The 12,425-nt window shown below is 44.8% G+C and overlaps 1 protein-coding gene and 1 non-coding gene across 2 annotated transcripts in view; one reads left to right on the plus strand and one right to left on the minus strand.

Moving 5' to 3' along the window:
* LOC146821707 (uncharacterized) overlaps positions 1-12,425 on the plus strand; it is an 857,433-nt gene that overhangs the window by 807,232 nt on the left and 37,776 nt on the right. The window lies entirely within an intron of this gene.
* On the minus strand, positions 6,527-6,598 carry TRNAT-CGU (transfer RNA threonine (anticodon CGU)). The gene has a single exon. It is a non-coding gene; the product is annotated as a tRNA-Thr (tRNA).

Genomic DNA, 12,425 nt, shown 5'->3' on the forward strand with positions numbered 1-12,425 from the left:
ATAGCCTTTCAACTGTGAAAAGCGAATTACACTTACAAAAGATGGCAGGTCTAACAATGGCTATCTGCAACTTGATAGGGGGGTGGAGCTGTCATCCAGCACACTTGCACATCAGAAAGACAGGGGGAGGAATTCTCTGAAGTTTCTCCCACCTCAAAGCTGGAAACAGGTATAAATGGTGGACCCTCACACCCAACTCTTCAGATCACTTCTTGATCTGAGGACTTAGCCAAAAAGAAAGAGTGCCCAGCTCTGAAATATACTCTGCTGACCTGCTTGCTGACTAAGGAATGCTTTACTGCCAAGTCCTGCTGTTGCTGCGCCAGGACTGTTCAGCTGCTGTGACTGCCCTGCTGAATCCATCTTGCATGTGTGGACCCTGGACTCTAGTAAATCATTAAGTGTCAGTTGGCTGACTCCTTGTTCCAAACTACAGGGACATAACATGCTTCTTCGACATTGGTGCATTTCCTTGCATCTTGACACAACATATCGCAGCCAGCTATAAACTCCAACCCAGTGCAATGCACCTCATCTTCGACACCAACGAATCTCATTGCAAGTCCTCTCAAGAACTGGTGGCTTCTGCGATGCTGGTACAGCTGACATCAATCCCGGCCAAGCACGACAAATGTCGTCCCCTACGCCAACACATCACAGTGCAAGTCTCTGAAAGCTCCAACAGCTTTCTCAACAGAGACGTAGTACTTCACATCATAGCTTCTCATCGATGACCATCAAGTCTAACAGTGCGTGACACATCTTGACCCAGGATCTTGCATCACAGCTCCTCCTCTATGGCTCCTCGATACCTGCCTGTGCATCTTGACACAAGGACTTCACATCTTGATGCCCAGGCCCACAGGGTACTTTCTCAGAGGGCTGAAGTCAGTCTTGTATCCGGCCCAAGCTCCAACAATATCAGCCTGAGCTTGTGACTTGGATGCGGTCTAACATGACCAGATAATCGTAGTTGGTGATTTTTGCTTCATAGCGCTTAATTTTCACAAACCCGTTGAAAGTGCATAACTTCAGTTCTGCTCATTAAATGTTTGTCTTTTTGGTGTCAAATAATTATAATCTTACTCCATTTTTCTAAATTGGTGTGGTTTTTTTTTGTGTTGCATTTTCACTTTATTACAGTTTGTGTGCTGCATAAATGTGTTACACATTGCCTCTAAGTTAAGCCTGGCTGCTGTTGTTCCAAGCTACCAGAGGGTGAAATGTAGGTTAATGTGGGGTTTGCTTGCCTTTTACCCTGACAGGAATTGCGGTTGCTGCTTCAGTAGGAACTCATCCTTCTCAACCAGTAACCCAGTTTCCTACAGTTACTCTTTAAGAGCCTCAGCCTGGAATAGTTGAACCATAACGTCCTTGGGTCTTCCTCCTTTTAAAAGGTGTGTCGTGGCCCATCGTCCAACAGAGTTTTATGTTCTTTTCTTTTGGGACTCTCATTTAGTCTGCTCGTATTGTACCAGCAGTTATTTTACCAGTGCTTCTTTTTGTTTACTTGAAGCATTCCAACCCAATGCAGTCTAAGCACAAATTCAAATGCTTAATGAGGCATGGGTCTGCTTTAGGGGCAGCTTTATTGGTTAGTGAGAGTGCCACACTTTGTACCATCTCGGGCATCCGTTGCTCCATCTGTAACAACCTTCCAATCTGTGGGGGAGGCAGCTTCTACTCTGCCGATGTCTGTCCTTGTTCCCATCTGAGCCATCTATTCACTGATGGCCACTCCCAGGGCATGCCAGCGCTAACCCTATGTAAATGGGGGTAAGGGGAAATCAACTAACCCCAACTCTCCACAACGAGTTGGGCCTCTCTTTATCCTAGGCCTGCGGCTCTGCCAGGAACTCTCTGCTAACTTTGAGCTCCACCTGTAAACTCAGCACTGTGCTCCGCTGAGCACTGTTGCTCATGTTCTCTGGCTTTCAGGCCACATCTTGACCCATGAGCTCATCTTCCTGGAGAGCCTGTAAATTTCCTTTTAGCTCTTGTTGCTGCAGGCTGCTTCACTTCAAGATAATGCATTGAGCTGATTCTGCCTACAGCAACATCATGAAGCACCACTTTTCCCTCTACAGACCCTCTCTAGTACCATGTTCCATGGGTGGTTGTTCCTAGGGAACATGCCACACTTTAACCCACTCCTCATCTGTCTTGGAGCGCTGGCAGATTTCACGTAGACTCTCTGCGCTACAGATCTTTTCGCTTCCCTAGCAAGCACACAGCTGCTTTGGTGAACCTCTGCTCTATTTTCTGCCAACCTCCATGCTCTGAGCCTAGCCCTGGAGTCTCTAAAGGCCCCGGTTCCACAACAGTGCCAGTGATCAGTCCATTGCCTTTCTGCCACTGGTATACCAACCCCTAGAATCATGTTGCAAGGCCACGTGAGGTGCGAGATATGAGAATGGATGAAGGATGATACCTATCCTGGCCACATGCCCAAGTTCAACTTTAAGCATCCTCCATGACCTGTAACGGGTGGAACCATGAAAGCCAGCATTAACAAATCAAAAAGATCAGGGGGCATATTATCAAGCACGGCGTTAAAATTATCGCCGCTTTAGCGGCAGAAAACTGCCGCTAAAGCGGCGATAATGGGCTTGGTAATATGCCGCAGAGAATTCCCATAGAAGCCCATGTTGACACCAGAACATGGGCTTCTATGGGAATTCTCTGCGGCATATTATCAAGCCCATTATCGCCGCTTTAGCGGCAGTTTTCTGCCGCTAAAGCGGCGATAATTTTAACGCCGTTCCCCTTGTTTTTAGGTGCTTTTTTGCTTATGGGACATTTTTTCTGTGTGGACAGATGAGACTGTGAGGGTTGATGGATGAATGCGTGTGCGCATAGGGTTAATTGAATAAAATGTAATATGAACATATCCATGTAGGACAATCAGAACTGATTTTTGTCATGATAAATTGATATTGTCAGATATTGGATAAGTACATTTAGATGGACAGGTTTTGCTTGTGGGCAGGTATTGCAAAGGGATAGTCATGGGTTGTTATGTAGGTCTGTATATGTGAACAGGCATCTCTTGCTGCTTAGGACCATGAATATGGCAGGTATTGCTGGCTGGTGAGATCACAAATGTAGACAAACATCACTTGCTTGTTATGTGTTTCTCTTAAGGTAATAGTAGTCAGTGGACCCATGTAACATGTGACATTACTGTTCAGTTGGGGCAGAGTTCTTGGAGTTGCACGACGAGGAACACCGCGAAGCGCAAAAAAAACTCTGCTGCACTACGCGGAGCTCCGCAAGAGGCAGAGTACGCAATGAGAAACCTGGCCCCCCCCGCATTGAGAAATCTCGCCGGGAGGTTGATTTACCATGCTTGCGCTCGTCAACTTGATGTTGGTGATCGCAAACGAGGAAAAATCTCACCGGGAGGTTGATTATCCTCGCTCGCGTTCGCCAACTTGACTGTGACGAACGCGAGCGAGGTAAAAACTCTGCTCCACTGCGAGGGCGGAGTTTTTCGGAACTCCGCGAGCTCCACGTAAGTCGAAGTACGGAAAACTCTGCAAGCTCCACGAGCGGAGCGGAGTTCACCGCCCAGGGTTAGTCTCAAGCCCAGGACCTGCACCAGCTACCAAACAGATATTCAGTTGTTAGTAGTATTTGATCACTTAACACTGAGGTCTCAGATGTATGAGAGGCATGCTGATGTAAAAACATGTGATACACAGGTTTCCCCAAAAAATCCCAGAAAACAAAAAAAACATACAGACATGCTTCATCTCACAACTCTCCTGCCAGGAATTTTCAAATGACTACCTTACAGTTTCATTTGGAAGCATCAACCTGCCACCTATGAATCATCATTAACGCTGTTATCATTCACACCCCTGATATTCTTCATGTATCTCAGCCTAAGAAGACATTCAACTTTTCTTGGTACAGATACACAAATGGCAGCTGTAAATGCCAGCTAACTTGGACCATGACATTCTTGGCCCCAGGCTGCTGCTAGTAAGGAAGTGGATAATGGACAACCACCTTAAACTCAACACAGTAAAAACTGAAATATTCACTTGAGGGGACTAGGTTACCATCCAGACATGCCCAGTGGCCAAAGAACATGGAATCATACTGACCAGTGTCAGCAAGGTCATCATTAAAAAAATATTTTTCACTGATCCCTCATGTTGATCAGGTAATTTAATCTGTATGCCTCTCTTCTAGTACCCTGAGACATTTATTATGCTTCCTTGTGTTTTTTGCAGTGGATCACTACACCCGTCATTTCTTACGTAGGCTATACTGACCACATCTATGTAGGAGAATACATTTTCCTTCTAGAGTGACTCCAGAAGAGATCTAACATGCAAAAGCAAGGCAACACCAGTGCTTTCCATGGAACCATATTTCACTGACCTTTCATGCCCTGCCTCGGATACGAGTAAACACACAGATCTAATTCCAGGCACTCTTCAGTTTGCAACAAACATTCTAAAGTGCCTCTACTAGTTGTCATTCCCTGGCTCAGAACATTTTGTATTGATGCCAGTGCTTTCTCTGTCCAGGATGCAGGGCACTGATTTGGAACTCTACCAATCAAAATTAGGAAACTATTAGACCATTTTGCTTTCTGAAAAGAATGAAAACCCGAATTAACGTCCCACATAATCTATACTGGCACATGTTTTCTTGAATCGTTCTCTGAAAGGTAACATCAAGACTGTGTCCACTCTTCATGTGGCTGCTTGCACAAAAACCAGCTTGGACTTGTTTAATTGATCATTTATATTATGTCATGTCACATAGGGAATCGTAAGACCATCTCTTTTATCTATGATCCTGCTTACCCCCTTTGGACCATTCCATCAAAGGGTAAAACCATGGGGCAGATTTACAAGCCCCCTGCGAGACATTTACGGCGACGCTGCGTCACTTCTGTGATGCAGCGGCGGCGTAAATCATGCGCCATGTTGCGCCTTTTTTACAACGTGACGCATCTAGGGAGATGCGTCACGTTGTAAAGCCCTGCGCTACATTAAACCTGCGTCAGGTTTAATGTATGCAGGGTGGGCGTTCCGTCTACAAGATTTCACTGAGTCACTTTTCCGACGCTGCTGCGTCAAAACCCTGCGCCTGCTTGAAGCAGGCATAAGGCATGACGCAGCATGTTCGGTATGGGCAGCCACTGAGCATTGCTGGAGTTGCGTCGTGCTTGCGACACGACTCCAACAGTGCGCCGCCCTTATGCCATCAGATGCGTCACGCATCTGTTTATCCTTGCGCCACGATGCGCTGCACTGTAAATGCGGCGCATCTGTGGTGCCGCAAGGGTAAACTTGCGTGACGCATCTTTCCTGGTGCATGCGCCAGGAAACATAAATCTGCCCCCATGTACTCAAGATATGGCCTGTACCAGCCTGGGCAAGGCTTCCACCCCATCCTCAAAGTTGCATTAAATCAGACCAAGCATCTATATAAACAATCTTGGGTCTCCAGCTTGCACCAAATTGGACAAGGCAACCATGCTTGCAATTTCTGACTGGTACCAAATGGAACTAAGCCAGAAGAATGTTCCATCATAGCCAAGGATAGATTCAGCGGAGTAGACATTCACTTTATAAACAAGCATTGGCATAACCAAAAGGTCTCGCTTTTGGGACCTTATAAGCATTTAGGTATGCAGCACAATATACTATGTATTGTATTGCTAGATATTGAATAGCTGTAGAATTACTATATATTGTGTTATACTGTCTGATTTATGACGAAATGCTTGCCTCTTCCGGGTGCTGTATGCATGCTTTTCAATGTAATAACATGTGTATCTCCCCTTGTGTCCCGATGTGCTACTGTCAGTGTGTGCCTCCTACAGTGCATTCTTCTGTGCTACTGCCCTTGTGCTCTACTGTACTTGGGACCTACGGCCCATTGCTGCTGCCTGTACTGTCAATATCATTCCCAACACAACTACTAAGCATCACACTTCTCTTAGTGTGACAATCCAGACTATTCCAGGTCCTCAAAGCACTTGCAAGGCAGGAATATGCTATTTTAAGGTATATTGAATTAATAATCAATGGTTGTTGTGCTCGTCTCTATGTAAGACAAACAGCACCACCATGTGGCAGACTGCTATAAATTCTGGTGTTGACAATTAAGTGCGAGTGCGGCTCAAAATAACCATTGATTTGCCTAGGTGCAAACTCTTTGCCAATCTGCGACTGTTTTTGTTCAGTTTAATACAACCCGCGAAAAGTCCAAATTCATTTGACCGATTTTTAACACCGAGGCATTTTCACAAAAACAGGCTCAGAAATGGTTCGCCTTAAAGTTCAGGAGCATAACATGCAGCATTTAAATATTTTCCACGAAACACAGTTTAAGACAAATGCAGCTTCCGGGTGAAGACAGTTTCATATTCACGAGACTCCTTTATATTTGTTTGATTTGTAAACTAAACGTATCTGTTTCGGCTGCTAGATGTGTCCAAATTCGAGCACGGGGATTAGGCGGCAGGTACAATGTGAGCCATTTAAAACGTACAGTTTTAAGGCATGGACGGGGTTCGAACCCGTGATCTTTGGTTTACGAGACCGACGCCTTACCACTTGGCCACCACGCCTCCGTTGTAAGACTGCTTGACCGAGTAGAGTCAGATTTCACAATGGCTTAAAGCTCATAAAGTACCATTACCCTTGGACGCAGCGGGTGCCTTTGGTCTTCTCCCCAGGGACCAAGCGTTATCAAGATAATAAGTGCGGCCGCGAAAGTTAAAGCGACGCGCTTGTTTTCCTTCCCAGTAGCGGCTTACACCTTTGCATTTCTTGCTCATATATTAACCTGAGACATCCTACAAAACTGTAACAATTTACCTCCACCATGATCTTCATAAACACATTATTTGTTATTCGAGGACTGACAGATCCAGTTAAATTAATTATTATTGTTGCAACCAAAAGGGGTTTTCTAGCCTCTTCAAAGTTCAAGGAAGGACGAGAACAGGCGGAAAGGAAGGAGTAGGGGTGCAGGCCAGGGTCTTCCAACAGGGTTGATAGGCCTTTTGGTTTTGGGCTTATGAAGGTTTTGATTTGTCCTTCATTGTTGCCCTGGTGCAGGCTTGGTTGGCGAAGAGAAGGGATGCTCTAGCCTTGCATGTCTAGTTAGAGGGCAAGGGGCAAGACCAGTCTAAGGTGCCTGACATGTTGTGAAATCACATGCATTTTTAAGGGTGAAGTATATAGCTGGTGGTGCACTTTGAAGTACACTGTCACACATATATTATATTAATACATCACGGTGTGCCATATAATTCACTTTACAGAAAGCGCCCACTGCAGTCAGTGAAAGAAAACACCCATATCCAAGTTAAACAAAACATTTAAAGGCCTCTTTATTGCTCATTCACCTTCCGAACTCCATTATGATTAGTTTGGGGTGACGCCACACCTAGTGCGACCCTACCTCCTGGGCTTATGTAGCAAATAAAACTATTTCCATACTTGACATTTCTGCAATTAGTCAGGGGCTCGCTACATTGATAACCCAGATTCTAAAGCTGGCCGAGTTATGCACTAGGCCAATGCCCCCCGCACTGCTACCACGGGCAGTACTTTTAACATTTTGACAAACCCAACCTAGAGGCCCAAGCCTTCTCACTTCCCTAGACTTGCAACTGCTAAAATACCCCCGGTCTGGAATCATTTCTTACAAAGACGTTCCATTTTTAAATATGACATTCACTTAGGGGCATATTATCAAGCACTTCGTTAAAATTATCGCCGCTTTAGCGGCCGAAAACTGCCGCCAAAGCGGCGATAATGGGCTCGATAATATGCCGTAGAGAATTCCCATAGAAGCCCATGTTGACACCAGAACATGGGCTTCTATGGGAATTCTCAAGGGCATATTATCAAGCCCATTATCGCCGCTTTAGCGGCAGTTTTCAGCCGCTAAAGCGGCGATAATTTTAACGCAGTTTCTTGATAATATGCTCCTAGATGTGTACGGGGCATATTATCAAGCCAGGCGATAAAATTATCGCCGCTTTAGCGGCAGAAAACTGCCGCTAAAACGGCGATAATGGGCTTGATAATATACTCCATGGAATTCCAATTGAAGCCCATGTTATATGTGAAGGACATCTAACATGGGCTTCAATTGGAATTCCGTAGAGCATATTATCAAGCCCATTATCACCGTTTTAGCGGCAGTTTTCTGCCGCTAAAGCAGCGATAATTTTATCGCCTGGCTTGATAATATGCCCCTATATACTTTCCGGCTGTTCTACCGATAAACTGCGAGTTCACCCCTTTTTGTCGGCACCACAGTCACAGAAGGAGTGTCTGTCTATCTGACGCCGCATTATAGAATGCCTAGAATAGAGACGTTTGCGGTTGCTTTTGCAGATAAGATTACATTTACCTTTAATGTTCAATGAAAGAAACTAGAAAATAGTATTTGGGGTCCGTGTTGTTAAACTCCGTTTTACCGAGCACGCTTTTTTAGTTGCACTTGCATGAACAGCTTTGGTCTATTATTGTGTCCTTATAGCAAATCTTAACACCTTGTATGGGGCTGGGATACAGGGCCATGCACAAAACCAGAACTAATATTAGTTTAGTAGGCGAGTGACTGCACCGCACACATTCCTGCTTGCTTTAAGGGCGGATCCGCGTTTCCACCACATTGCACAATAAACTGGGTGTATTTATCTTGGAATCACGAACAACCTCGCACCGGCTGATGATTTTATCTGATTGTTACGTTTGGGACGTTTAGGTAAATAACAGTGAGTGAGCCAATGAGCGAACACTTAGCCAGAAAGCAATGCCTAGTAAGTGCCTTCTCGGCACGCCGTGCGCTGTCTTGCTAATGAATCACTTCGAGTATTATTAGAACAAAGATTTATATAGTGCACCTTCCTGGCAAAACATGTTTTGTTCGCCAATCAAACTTGCAAGTTACCGTGACATGAGATGCTTTTGGATACAATAAAACCTCCTCCGTCATTTGAAATCATGTTTTGTTTTTTGTCAGCCAGCCAGCGGTGGAAATGGGACAGTAAGGGGCTAACAGCACACTGCTGCAAGACTGCTCTGCGATACTCTTATTGGGAGCGCTATTCACACATCACTGATTCAGACACACCAAATACCCTTTAGTCTCCTGCTTCTGTGAGTCCACTGCTGTAATCCATGCCTGCATCACAGATGCGATTACAGCAATATGACCAATGCGGTATTACACGCATTACACACTAAAAGGCTTCCCCCCACTACTCACCGCTTCTCTCCCCTCATGCTACACACTGCCTCCGCCAGAGATTCCCACAACGGTCCGCGATCCAGACAAGGCACAGCTGCTCATTTCCCACAGTGCCACACGGAAAAAACGTATTTCCTCCCCCAAAGACATTCCGCACCACAGCTCCTTTTCTTTTTCCCCGATACCTTCCTCGTGTGCAGCAGCAGAGAGCGCACGTTACCAGTGCTCGGGGCAGACTCCAACGACTGATCGCTCGACTTCCGCCAGGCATGCCGCAAACAACAGCTGCTTCCCTCGCAGGCACTTCCCGCAAGTCCCGGCCTCAGCTGATCGTCACGCCGCAGCAGGTGCCTTTGGTCTTCTCCCCAGGAACCAAGTGTTATCAAGATAATAACAAGTGCGGCCGCAAAAGTTAATGCGATGTGCTTGTTTTCCTTCCCAGTAGTGGTTTACGTGGATCACGGCCGGAAGTCCATGGACAGCCTTTCCCTTGCGGGAACGAGCAGTGCCAGGAGCGATAAATGCTAACACATGCCGCCAAAGTTCACTCCCGCAAGGGAATCGCCAAACGTGCACGCGTTGCCATTGAAAGCAATGCAGCGCATGCACTTTTTTGGGAAGAAAAGCTGTTTGATTACAAGAGGTCCTCTAATCAGCGCATGCGTGCTGAGCAGGCGAGACCTAAAAAGTGGTATCCTATTTACCTACTGTTCTTCAGAGCATACATTCACATATGCAACACCAGGTCTCAGCCATTATTTCCAAGCACCTTTTGGCACTTCATGCTCAATACCAATACTTCCCACGTATGCCCCACTATAACTCTGCGCCCTAAAAAAACACATATGGAAACGCCAACAGCCAAGGCAGCAACATACACAAGGTTCAGCTTACACAATATTGGATCACAAAATCTTACACTCATGCTTCAGCTTCCACCAAACTGGCCAACTCTGTGGCAGCAACTTGCTGGCAAAATACAAAATAAAACTATAGAACATAAGCTGCTTTCTGGAAAGAACAGTTTAATCTATTTTAGTTGAATCAGCTGGTAAGAAGCATATTTAGTCACTTGGTGATAGATATGTCGTTTAACCCAAAAATGTAATCTAGCAAAGTGAGAACAATACAATACCATATTTTGCAGAGCTTGATAGACAACTCCTCAGATGAAGCATGTCACTTTCAGATAGATCTGAGAGCGATAGACATACTCAGGGTTCAAGATACTTATACATAGCCATTGGAGTTCAAGCATCAAGACATGTAGATTAAAGGGAATTCACAACAAAATAGAAACCTGGCTTACCCCTCATGACACAGGCAATAGAGTGGAAATATGCCTCAGCTCACCCAGAACTGATAGGCAAAAAACTCCCTTTATAACTGATTTATTAAAGTGAGCAAAAGTAGTTGTGCTATCTCAGTCAAAAGATCCTTAAGGATTTTTGCTGCACTAAGATTGGTAATACATAGGCTTTAGAGATTTAATGATAGACATAATAGCAGCCAATGAGCTTCCCAGCCAGGTATAGTATGTGGTGCAAAAAGACAGCATTTATCCATACAACTGTTTTATCTTAATGACTGCAACTCCATCCACATGAAATTGGTCATTGCCCTAGACCAGTGTTTCCCAAACTGGGGTCCGAGGACCCCCAGGGGTCCGTGGCACATTCCCAGGGGGTCCGCAGGCAGCAGTTTTAAAAGCACTGCAAAGTTCCTTGTAAAATTAGCAGTTTTCAAGCAACTATAAAAGTGTCAAGAAAATGCCAGTGATTAATGTACCTGCTGAGGAGAGATGAGAGTTTTGTCTAGTGGCAGCTTTGACGTATCTAATGTGACACAGAGGGTTAATATGCCTACTGCAAAGAACGTGTACAATGCATTTTAAAAAACAGTATTTTATGTGCATAGGTCAGTGGGCTACTGATTTTGTCACAGAGATTCTTTTGTCACTGAGCAATTCATAAGGAACAATCGTAATCTAGCACAGTGTCCTATAAACTGTCAAAGAGCTGCTTGCAAACTGCATGGTAAAAGTTAGCAACATATGTTTATTCCCAGTCTATCATTATCCTGATGCTGCTATGTTCCCACTTCCTGCACATGAACAATTTTGCAATGTCTTTTTGTCACTTCTATGTGTGCTGCCTAATGCAGCACACATGGAAGTTAAAAAACGTCATTTTTATTAAAGATTGTTTATGTGCAGGAAGGGTCACCATCCTGAACATAAACAATCAAAGATGTTTCGCTTTTTCCGTTGAAAAAAGCAAAAACGAGGAGAAATAAGGCATTTCTCCTCATTTCGCCAAGTTAAGACCAGGTTTTTTATGGTCTTAATTCTGGTGCTGTCTCCTATTCAAGCTGACCTTGTAAATAGAGGGCAGCGTCAAAATCAATGGGTGTTGGAGTGAAACGCCCACTGCAACTCCCACTGCCCACCTTTTTCACGCCAAGCATTGCGTGAAAAGGGTCCTTATTTACAAGGCAGCGTTAAGCCACAATAAGTGGCTTAACTGTGCCTTGTAAATAAGGCAAAGCCCCTATTGCCACAGGAACATCGCAAAAAGTGACGTTCCCATGGCGATAGGGACTTGTAAATATGCCCCTAAAATCCTAATTTGAGTACTTGTTTTGTGTGCACACGTTTGTTTTATTTTCTTCGAATTACCGTTTTAATGTTTGAAATTTAAATCCTACAAATTGCTTGGGGGTCCCCAGCTTCCAGTGGTGACTCAATGGGGGTCCTCAGGAGTCAAAAGTTTGGGAACCACTGCCCTAGACAGTGGCAACTGAGTGAACAACAGATTAATAGAAACTAAACTAGAATTCGATAGAAATCCGCTTCTGCTTCCTTGACCAAAGAATGCCTCTGCTCCACTGCTGGCAGATAGGGAGATATAATCCTGAAAAACATGATCCTATTTTCCAACTTTTCAGCAGGTACAGTTGTTTGTATGCAGATTTCAGTAACATTAGGGCGTATGTTTTTCAATACTGGGGCATTTCTTGTCAGTGGGAGGGATTTTGTCTATCAGGGAGGCCTGGTGCACCAACAACAGATACTCCAATACCATATTCACCTGGGCCCATCAAACACACATACACTCAAATTCATCTGGTTAGCCACTGGAGGGGGTTTTGTTTATTTATTTATTTCGTAATTGATCAGTAATAAT

Source organism: Triturus cristatus, chromosome 6 (assembly GCF_964204655.1).
Source record: "Triturus cristatus chromosome 6, aTriCri1.1, whole genome shotgun sequence".
Taxonomy (NCBI): domain Eukaryota; kingdom Metazoa; phylum Chordata; class Amphibia; order Caudata; family Salamandridae; genus Triturus; species Triturus cristatus.